Source organism: Egretta garzetta, unplaced genomic scaffold (assembly GCF_000687185.1).
Source record: "Egretta garzetta isolate BGI_Z169 unplaced genomic scaffold, ASM68718v1 scaffold130, whole genome shotgun sequence".
NCBI lineage: Eukaryota > Metazoa > Chordata > Aves > Pelecaniformes > Ardeidae > Egretta > Egretta garzetta.
In genome coordinates, this window is record NW_009258284.1 from 1,510,846 (window position 1) to 1,522,839 (window position 11,994).

At 36.9% G+C, this 11,994-nt stretch overlaps 1 protein-coding gene across 3 annotated transcripts in view; it reads right to left on the reverse strand.

Annotated features, from left to right (window-relative positions):
• Window positions 1-4,093, reverse strand: part of MARK1 (microtubule affinity regulating kinase 1) — a 37,952-nt gene extending 33,859 nt beyond the window's left edge. The window contains exons 1-2 of one of the 3 annotated variants that reach the window (XM_035892585.1): window positions 4,066-4,093; window positions 3,342-3,395 (exon numbers count right to left, since the gene is read on the reverse strand). The gene's annotated coding sequence lies outside the window, so the exon portion shown is untranslated. Of the gene's footprint in view, window positions 1-3,341; window positions 3,396-4,065 lie in introns of those variants that run through there. The other 2 variants (XM_035892599.1, XM_035892592.1) reach the window with 2 other exon arrangements.
• Between the last annotated feature and the right edge of the window lie 7,901 nt (window positions 4,094-11,994).

Below are 11,994 nucleotides of genomic sequence, written 5' to 3' on the forward strand. Positions count from 1 at the left end.
TTAAAAAAGCACCTTCTGCTCCACTAGCAGTTTACAGAAGAGCAACGTAATGCTATTTCAGAAACATCCCTAGCGAAGCCAGTATGACACTTTCAATGTAGCAGGCATACAGAAAATAGAACAGCTATTTTGATATAAATTCTAGTGATGATGAAACCCAAATACTTACATTTGAGAACAAATTACAATCATGACAGTGGAAAAAGCTAAGTCAGTACAGTATGTTACTACCAAGACAGCAGGTTCACTAAAAAAAGCCAGCCCCGTCTTCTAAACAGGTGCTCACCGAGTAAGATGGGAACCACATACTGAGCAAACTGAAAACAAAACAAAAGGCAGTGCCCTAAATTCACCATTGCTTATCTATTTAAAGAGGTAGAGGTCCTGAAGCAAATAGTATATTAAAAAACTTAAGACTATCACACTGAATGCACGAGAATGCAAAAATCAAAAATTCATAAGGTCAGCTTACTTCCGTCATCTCTCCCAGTTTAAGTTAAAATAACTGTGTCTGCAGCGTACCCTCTCCATACTACTTGGCATAAATAAAGTTGGGGAGTGGCAAAGAAGAAACTAAAGATTTTCTCTGTTTTCATACCCATGACTAACTACAGAGCCAGCTTGTACGACACTTCCAGCAACTGAAGTACGTGCTTAAATATTTCTGTTCACAAAACAGAACAGTGCATGAGGAGCTAGGATGCCTCAATTCATTTTACTTAAATTAGGTCAGTAGCAAATACAAATTAAAACCTACTTGCACTTGCTATCCTTTATATTATACTGAGCGAAAAAGGAAAGGCACAAGGTCATTCACAAGACCAAAGATCACTACGTATTTGTCTTATTTGATTAATAATGTGCGTCAAAAATGATCGAAGACCTGAAAGTTTTGCTGATCTGCATACAGTCTGCCAGCTTTGAAGTTCTAGAGACTGTCCTCTCGACTATGCTGATTTAGATGGGTTCAAACTCAGGAGTGGTATTTTTGTTGCTGAGACTCACTACAGTATTACTCTACAAACACTCTTTAGAAAATTAGAAAATTGTTCCTATTAAAACAGTATCACTATCACCACTTCCCCTTCCCAACATCACCTCTTGAGGAAAAATTGACTCCTTAACAGTCCTATGGTACAACCATACAGTACAACCCTGATGATAAAATTATAAAAATTCACATTACAGCCACACTATATAGTACATAAAGAATCACAAACTTTATATAAAGACTTCAGTGCAGAAAGAAAAATAAAGATGACTATGAAACATGGAGATTTCCTAGAACATTTTTTTTAGACAATTTTATTTACAATACACAAATGACAAATCAAAATACTAACAGAAATAATTCTAAGCATGCTGATGGACTACTCTCCCACTCCATTTGCTCTAAAAAACCACAGTCACTGGAGTGACTGTGCAAAAACTGTGCTTAAGCTTACTTAAAAGCTTTCAGGGAATCAATACTCAGTTTCACTCAAAATTCTCAGAAAATTGTAGGAAGCTGAAGGCTTTTAGAACTTGAAAGATTTTTTTAATCAAAGTTACAATCAAGATGTTAGAAGGTTTATACCAACAAATTATCACACTAAATATTTCTAGAAGTTATTGAAGAATGGAATTATGGTTAAATCACCAAATCTAACTTCAGTCTTTATTTCTGTTATAAAATGCTTCTAACTTTATCTAAAATTGTTTTTCTTGTTATCAGCTTCCCACTCAAAAAAACAAGTAACAGCAGCAATGTCCTGTTATATGAATATTTTGTGTAATACTTGTGCAGTGTGACAGCATCTTGTGTAGGCTATAAAAATTTCCTTTATACTCTGAATTATTTTTTTAACCAATTATTGAATATTTTTATGTGAACCACAACTTACTTATTATTACAGCAATTATCCCAGAAGTAAGTTTCTCATGCTTAGTTTTCCAGAATGTTTTAATGTTTTTTACCCTCTCATTGCTCAACAGTGAGACAAACTCACCTAGTTCTCCAAGTGTAAATACCAAGCTAGGTAGGAAACAAGGTACGTGAGCAGCACAGTATTTCCCCAATATGCTCTGTCCCATATTGCCTCTGTGGGTCCCTCTTCACTAGCTCAAATATTAGCAAAGAGATTTGCTTAATATAGGACTTAAGGATAGTGAAGCTTTTGCAAGGACTACACAGTAGGTTGAATTAAAAAAAAAAAAAAAATCCTGAAGAACCCATACTCAAACAAAAATGCTACAGAAGATAAATTGAAGCAAATAAAATCAAAGAAGTAAAAGAAATCAAAGAAAAAAAATAAATTAGAGCAAAGTTGTTTATATCTCCCCATGACCAAAGTTACACAATAAAATAAATGTGACGGCAGCCAGAGATAAAAGAACAGCAATAAGCCCTAGCCTCTTTCTCTCATTCTACAGCTACAGACAGCAGCAGTCTAGTATTTGTAAACAAAAAATATCCCAAGTTTTTATAATGGGCAAGCTCCAGTAGGACAATATAACATTTCTGTGCTTCAGCCAAAACCAAACATATGCACAGTTGAATAGTAAAAAACCCGAAACCAAACAAAAACCCCCAGGGTTCTGATAAAACACTTATCACAATGGTTATGAAGGACTTCTGAATTTCTATCTACAGGCACAAATGAACAAGAATGTTGTTATTACGTTCAAGTCGTTTTGTCAATTCTATACACAAAAAGGAACTGCCAAAGGTCCCCTGAGTTTAACAAATATTTTCTTAAAGTTGAAACAATATAAAAACAAAGGTAAAAAACCCAAACGTGAAAGCCATAAAAACTGACAATCTTATAATTCCACAAAACCCAGTTACTACATTAAAGAAAAACCCAAGAAAATACTTTCCTTTACAGCATTACATCTTGATCTAGTATGTAGACAAACTACTTGTGTACCTAATTAGATATAAATTTTATTGACAGCAATGGGTAAAGCTGGAGGAGGAAGGGAGAGTAAAGAAGCAATGCTTAGATAGGAACCAGAGAATACCTGCCTTCAGGCAAATGGGACATGCACATGAACGGAACGGGCTGCCCAGGGAGGTGGTCCCTGGAGGTATTTGGGCAGACGAGGTGCTTAGGGACATGGTTTAGTGGTGGGATGGCAGGGTTGGGTTAACGGTTGGACCTGATGATCGTAAAGGTCTTTTCCAACCTAAACGATTCTATGATTATAGCAGAGCCAGTAGGATACCACTGTCTCCCAAGATCATACATACACAGAGATGTTTGTTTAGCCAGATAAAGGAATTAAATACTTTTCACAAGTAAATAAAACATCACAGTTCAACTGTTTATAGAATTTCAGATGTTACGGTATGTTCTTACCTTTTGCAGACTAGTAGGATTTAGCTGGGTTTTATCTATTATTTTCACAGCAACCTTTGGAAAAAACAAACAAGCATGGATTATTGAAGTCAGAAAAATGTTTGAACAAAAATACATCACACCTCTGTGAGCAAAAGTATAGATGTGCCTATAAGGCATGCATAAAAGCAGACATATATGCATTTCATCAAGCAAAATTTCTCACCTATTAGGATCTACCAGCAGGAGCTCAGAACTTTGCCACCAGATGGTACCACCAAGGAATCAGTTTTACACTTCTGTCAGTGTTTCGACAGAGCAATGTTACGCTGTCCACTGCAAAACCAGGCCCTCCAAACACAAAATCCAGCTATCGATAGATCCTTAATATTGAAATCTATCTATCTATCAACAGATTTCTCTCTTTGGTTTTGTAAATGGTTGGGGATGAATAGACCTCCTCACAGCCCCAAAATACCCCTTGATGGGCAACAACGTTTTTGATGTCTTCACCAAGAAATTACATTTTCAAAAAAGGGGTGAGTGGTTAGAGGGAGAAACAGGTAACTTTTCTCATATCCTCCAACAGCCTCTTTTCATCTTCCTTTATGATGACAAAAGATGCACTTTTTCTATTCAGAAGAGAAAGGTAAAAGAATAGCAGAAATACATATTATAAAGATAGCCAAAGAGAATATAAAACACAATATCAGGTTTTTTGTTTTTTTTTTTTTTAAAGGCTTACCTCTCTTCCAGTAAGCACATGCCTTGCCAGTTTCACTTTGGCAAAATTTCCTTTTCCTATTGTTTTCAGTAAGCGATAATTTCCAATGTGAGGATGCTCTTCATTGGTAGACGTAATGGAGTTTCTACATCGGGGGATGTTTTGTCTGCTACTTGACTTGATAGGCTGGACGTGTGGTTCAGTGTATCCATCCACGGAGGTATGCTGGAAGGCAGATAAAATAGTTGGGAATTTAGTTACTTGGATTTTAGACAGTTGCAGCAGAATAGACTAAAAGGTATAGAGGGGAGTAATTTATTTACTTTTACAAGTACAACTGATAACTTTGGATGGTAGCTTAAGCAGAACACGCTGTCTTTGGGCAGAGTTTGATGCATGTCTCAAGAAAAAACAAAGTCTGCAGAAAAAATTTACCAGCTCCAAAAGTAAAGCCAGAGACACCTAGGGAGTAATCAACAAAGTGTTCAAAGTGTTACAGACTTTTTTTTAATATGAAACTATGCCAAACTACACACTACACCACTACGTGGCAAACAAACTTGTCTAATCATAACCAAATTTAGCCTTTTAAAAATACACAATACAAAAAAAATATTTGTATTTTAGCATATTTGGAAACACGGTTTCACTCAATTATTTTTTTCTTAACTTTCTTCATCTCAAATAACATTATGAGAAAAATATTTTTTCAAGTAAGCTTTGTTCCCCAAACCTGTTTGCATTTTTTTGTAAGTCACAGAAGTTCTCATTCAAGTAATGAACAATCCATATCATTATTTAAAAATAATAATCTAGTCTTAAAAAGAAAACTCCATGATACCTCAAATATGTTTTTAATCTCAAAAAGTCTGAAGAACTAAAAGGATGTTATTTTTAATGCATGCCAACACATCATCCCACATTAAATGTTAGTCACGGAAATCTGCAGTGCTTCTGTACTCTTTAACTTCCAAGGGGCAAGATACAGATGGGGCTTGGAAACGTTCCAAAAAACCCTAAAATAACAGAAGATGTCAAAGGGGTGTTAAGTGTTTCAGTATTTCAAATGCTTTCCAACATTAGTGGCAGATGGGTACAAATGTTTCATAGGTACAATTTAGCTTCTAATCTTTTGAGTTACAGATTTAAAGGCAGGCAAATACTGTAGGTAGGAACAGTATCTTCTCACACCAGTTTTTAGATTTTGTAACAGAAAGGCACGCTTACTCCCAGCTCACTTTACTTGGATTTTAGACAGTTGCAGCAGAATAGACTAAAAGGTATAGAGGGGAGTAATTTATTTACTTTTACAAGTACAACTGATAACTTTGGATGGTAGCTTAAGCAGAACACGCTGTCTTTGGGCAGAGTTTGATGCATGTCTCAAGAAAAAACAAAGTCTGCAGAAAAAATTTACCAGCTCCAAAAGTAAAGCCAGAGACACCTAGGGAGTAATCAACAAAGTGTTCAAAGTGTTACAGACTTTTTTTTAATATGAAACTATGCCAAACTACACACTACACCACTACGTGGCAAACAAACTTGTCTAATCATAACCAAATTTAGCCTTTTAAAAATACACAATACAAAAAAAATATTTGTATTTTAGCATATTTGGAAACACGGTTTCACTCAATTATTTTTTTCTTAACTTTCTTCATCTCAAATAACATTATGAGAAAAATATTTTTTCAAGTAAGCTTTGTTCCCCAAACCTGTTTGCATTTTTTTGTAAGTCACAGAAGTTCTCATTCAAGTAATGAACAATCCATATCATTATTTAAAAATAATAATCTAGTCTTAAAAAGAAAACTCCATGATACCTCAAATATGTTTTTAATCTCAAAAAGTCTGAAGAACTAAAAGGATGTTATTTTTAATGCATGCCAACACATCATCCCACATTAAATGTTAGTCACGGAAATCTGCAGTGCTTCTGTACTCTTTAACTTCCAAGGGGCAAGATACAGATGGGGCTTGGAAACATTCCAAAAAACCCTAAAATAACAGAAGATGTCAAAGGGGTGTTAAGTGTTTCAGTATTTCAAATGCTTTCCAACATTAGTGGCAGATGGGTACAAATGTTTCATAGGTACAATTTAGCTTCTAATCTTTTGAGTTACAGATTTAAAGGCAGGCAAATACTGTAGGTAGGAACAGTATCTTCTCACACCAGTTTTTAGATTTTGTAACAGAAAGGCACGCTTACTTCCAGCTCACTCAGTTCCTGCTAAGCATAAAGCACCAACCAAACTCGAAACACCTTAATATTTTCCCATTATTCACTGCCTCAATCAAAAAGTGGACACCTCGGTATCTTCATACAGAGCACCAACTGAGCCTGCTGCTTTACAGACCGAAGATTTCTAGATCTTTGACCTTGAGCTGAAAGCACAGTCAGAAGGCAGTGGGAAGTTTCACTGTTTCTCTCAATACCCAACCTAATGTTGGTCTATGCTGATCTCACCTGTCATTCCTTATGAAAGTAATTATTTTCTTACACAAAACGGAATTTAAAGCAGTGCATTCATTATAGACTGAAGTCAATCCCCTCCTGTAAACACCCAGGCTTACAGATAGTCCCACTGAGCCGTGCGGAGTTATTTCAGGACATAAGCACTAGTAGAATTGGGAAAACTAGCAAACAGCTGCAACACAACCGGAAAAAACAAGGAGTATACCACAACCAGAATGTTCTTCCCAAATGTAGCACAACTCTGCTTACATCACCTCCAGCGTTATTAATTATTCACTGTGGCCAGGAGAATGGTCCTAAATAGAATTTTCTGTTTGTCTTTTCATTAACTGGGTCTCTCTGCAAAATACTACTATATCCTCACTGCTAAACTGTATTCCAAATTACTGCAGAACCAAGCAAGCCAGGCATGTTTAGATTCTGTATATCAGACAAGTTTATTCAACCATGAACTAACATGCTAGCAATAATATTTATCCTTTAGAAGCACATAATTACAATACTTTCTGTGGACTTGGAAAGAGAGGATCAGAAGGACAGCTCCAGGCAAAGTGGCTTTGAGACACTGCTTCAACATCAGACACTAGTCTTACACACAATAAACCAGAGCCCAAATAAGTCCCGCCTAAGAAAACACCCCGCAAGATCAGTATTTGTATGGTGCTAATAATGAATATTACAGCCATACCTCGAACCCCGTCCAGAGTTACAGCACTATACAAGCACGTTTTAAAAGTCTTTGAGCCAATTTACGCGCACTATTAGATCTTCACTACTCGAAATACAATGCCTACCAGAAACATTAGCAACCCTAACATCAATTGCCCATTTCATACGCTTCACAGGATTAGCCTACTTCCAGTAGGTACTTGAAGGGATCTTTCAGATAAGCAGTTGGATAGGCAAGCAAAACCAATGCCAAAGGCAAAGCAAAAGATGGCTTCACAGGACAGATCATTTTAATGCAGATTTAACAAGGAAATCAGTTATTTAATCATCATGACAATAATGCAGAACCAAATCTGAAGAGAAAAAAAAAAAAAGTAACATGGTTCATGATCATGACTATTCTGGATTTTGGCTTTTTGTAACAGAAAAACTAAGCCCCTCTGGATAGTTTCTTAATTATTCCCTCTTTGACAGATTATCTTCAGAGTTAACCCTTCTCCCCAGCTATGCCCAAGGATGACAGAAACCATGCATAAAGAAGGTAAAGTTTCTTAGTTTGTGAGCCACATATATAAAATTTCTGAATTTGAACAGCACTGAATGAAATTCACATTATTCTTCTTAAGTCTTGCAATAGGCCTCTCTTTTGCACATAAACAGCTTGCTATTGTTGGGAAGTACAGAGGAATTTAAACTAGACACTCAACAACTTCTAGAAATCAGCTTTCAACAAAATCGAAACATAACAAGGGTAAGATGTTGGGAAAAAAAATAAATCGTCAAGTCAAATAACAATATCTCAGAGATTATTTCCAAACAACGCTAAAGCTGAATTCCACAGAAGCATGCAATATCCACACTGTCTAGGAAGACAGGCTATGCAGTTTTAAGATCTTTCTGGTCCATTACAATACGCTCATTCATTATGCATCAGCTACTATGTGGCTATTTAAAAATGCCATCTCAGAAGAACAGTCTCTAAATTCTGAGAAATTTTTCAGGGTGCTAGAAACAAGGGGGCTGTAAAACCTCTCCTTGAAGCACACTGCAATCTAAAAGCAATTCCAGCTAACAAGCTGCATTTCCTACACAGGATTTTAATTAGGGATTCTGATATTTCCCTAGATACCTTGATAACATATCTTTTTATAAAATATATATAGTGTAGGGGGAAGGAGTACCTTACATAAACATGACTTCCTGTATGTTCAGTCTATGTCAGCATTAAATGTCTAGGAATCAACACATAAAATTAGATGTTTCTTAACATGCAATTTTAAACAAAAAAAGGTGCAGCAGTAACAAAAGATTAGAGCTGAAACAGTATATTAGAGCAGCCGTTTAGGTATTTTGCACAAGAAATACCCCATACAAGACAAAACCCACCACCTTTTCAGAAATCTGAAAAAATTCTAGCATCCAATTTTAGATTGCGACTGATGAGAGCTCAATTAACACTTATTACTCCTACCTAGGTTCGGTTCTGACATGTTCCATTAGAATTGTTACAGAACAGGACTAAAATCATAAGGGAGTTAACCTGACCCATTGCTTCCTTCCCCGAGAGCGAAAGCTATGGCTTTCCTTGTTTACCCAAGGCAGCTTTGCAAAAGCAAGATGACACGATGCCCAGAGACATTTCCTTTGAGAAAGTGCAGAAGAACTAACCCCACCAAGTAGATACAAAGTGCGTGCTCCACTACTTTACTTATTCAGCATCCTTTAGCCACTTAGCTAGCCACTGGAGTAGTATTCTCACGGCTTCTACACTGTAATTAAAACTTACACCATCATATATATTAACTGCTCTTACAGCTTAGTCTTAAGAAGTCCCCAAAACTATTCCAGCCACCAAGCCACACAGTGTCTCTCAATCAAACAACACTGAAGGCCTCTATAATCCTTCTTTATAATGGGGTAACTTCTACACATTGATCCACCTGCAGATACATCTCACTTCATTAAGCAAACGTCTTAGTCCTGAATTTTCCTCTTCTTGAATTACTGCAAGGCAAATTCCTTGGCACAGTCAGCCCATGGAAGCCAAGTAGGCATACGCGGTGCTAGAAAAGGCACATCATCACATTTCCTCTGTCAATGTTATCTCCTGTTCTGAATTTAAGTTTCTTGCAGCCAATTTTTATATTCATAACTCCAAACATTTTCAAGCATGTGCCAAACACATGAGCATTCATAACAGCTGTCTATTTTGCAAGGTAATCAAACCCAGAGAGTCTGAGTTTAGAAGACCTTCTTCTAAACGGCTCTGATCTGCAACAGCTTTCATTCACAATACAGGGGAAGAAAAGGGGAGAAAGATGAAAAATAATGTCCTGGATGTCCAGCTGCTTTCATGTTTTAACTGCTTGCTGTCTGTAACTATTCCTTTAGGACCTAGGAGCTGCTAGCAAACCACCTCAAGCAAGTCTTTTGCTGAAATAACAAATAAGCTAAACTAGAAAAGCCCACTGTCTTGAAAGACCTTAGTAAACCTCAATGTAGAAACCAACAGAGGGGTTCAGATCAGCTTCTTCTACATCACATATCAAGAGTACCCAAAGGTCCAGGTTTACAGGTATGAAGCGTGGTACAACTCTGAACTGCACAAGGTGATAGTACCTGATCTATCAGCTAGAGCCGGCAGAGGAGGATTCACTCCCCTTACAGGTAACTCTCACATCCGCACAAAACCACAGCTTTCTCTTGCCACATGCACCCATCATATCCTACTACAACTGCTAAAGCACCTCTGATCTCAATCAAAAGATTAACATGACACTATCTACTCTGATTTTTCATACCTCTCAGACATGTAAGAAAGTGCTTTGGAGGGGACAATTAAAGAGACCAAATGTGTGTGTACGCACATGTGATTCTTTTCACAATTTCTTATCAGCAATTAAATTCATAGTAGATTGGGAAAGCATGATAGAAACTTCGTTACTAAAAAAACAAACTCCAAAGCAGTCAACCTACTCCACTGAAACAGGATAATATGCAGGACTCAGCTCAGAAAAACCCAAGAAATGAACAAACAAAAGAACATAGTGAGGGAAAAAAGTATATAGAGATTTTATAGCAGATACCACAGCCAATGCATGGCAGAGACAGGAGAGAATCAGACAAAATTGTGAAAAGTTTGTCTTTAGCTTGTACCCATGCCTTGAGCCTGCTCACACAGGCTTTCCAGAAGTGCACAAAATCAAACACACGCATGTGCATCTGTCTGTTTATATCAGATTTATATTATATGTAGAAAAGTTCATGCCTGGAATTCCTAAGACCTTGAAGCTATCAGCAATAGGAAACAATGATTTTGAATAAAGCTGGCCTCAGTCAAGCATATATGGGAACATCTCATTAACTATAACTCTGAAAAGCATTTTATATAAGACTTATTTTAAAAAAAATCTAAACTATACACATGGAATATAGGATCAAGTGAGGTATTAAATAAAGTAACTTCCCCTTACCCTTTTTTTTTTTTTTGTATGTCTTTCCTTTTCTTCCCAACTGTAACGTTCTGTATTTCAAAAAACCAACTTCAAAGCTATTAGTAAAACATTTCTATTGCAAGGTGAAGTACCAACCCTTAACGTCATTACACAATAAAGATTCCTTTCTAAAAGCATACATATATGCTGGTGATAGGTAAACGTAGGCTGAGCATTGAGTAAATCTTATCCTGTGCTTGTTACTATGGTATCTAAGCCCCCTTAGAAGTTTTGGTGGCTTTTTTTTGTTTTGTTTGGATTTTTTTTGTTTGTTTAAGTGCTCAATGTAGCTTGGGGAAACATATCAGAAATAAGTTCGCCAACTTCAAGACAGAATTGTTTTTCTATTCACAAACTACAGAGGATGCAACGTTTACCACTCCATACCTGAAGCCATCCAAGACAGAAAACAGCACACCATCTACCAGCGCAGCGCCATACGCAGCTAACTGATGGGTTTCAAAAGTTCATACACAGAATTCTTCAGAATACTTGTATTTTTTCATACGGTGACACTAGCCTGTCATAAATCCTGTCTGCATTATAGTAATCTTGCTCCCAGCTTTTTTTGTTCATTTTGTTGTTTGGTTTTTTTTTTTTTTTTTCCCCTAAAACACAACAGTAATGTCATATGGAAGGGTGGAGTTCATTATCACATGGAATCACAGATACTTTTTATTTAAAGGTTAAAAAAAAAAATAAAAATAAAAAGCACCAGTCCTCCCCTGAGAAGTCAGTCAAAACATTTCAGAAAAACAAGTACCTTCATAGCATTAAATCAGGTCTTGTAACCTGAACTCAGCTACCACGCTTCCTCCTTTCCCTGGGCCCTCAGCCCGGCCAGGCGTGCAGGTACAGAAGAACAGGACCTTCCTGCCTTTGTTCCATTTCGCTCCGAATTGGCACAGTTATTTCAACCTGGCACCTTCCTTCCTGACTCATCCCAAACACACAAACAAGATTTTCCAGGGCTAATTCAGGACAGTCGTTCCATATCATCTCCATTAATTGCTATGACAAAAATGAACCCTCCCCGTAGCCCCACTGAAAATTGAGACAAGGCAGCTAAAAGCTGCTGCAGTAAACCACAGGTGGAATAGAGAGGGGGGAAAAAAAGGTTTTCCTAAAATCCTCTTATGTTTACTCTTTGTCATTTGGTATAGTACTAGAAGCTACAGTCAACCCTACCAAACAAGAGAGTAAAACATTTCCTATCTTGTCAAAATAAAATGGTTAACGTCCCTCACCCATGAAATCTAACACGAACCCGTGTTTTTGAAGAAAAGCACTTAGGAGAGAGGGGAGAAAGGA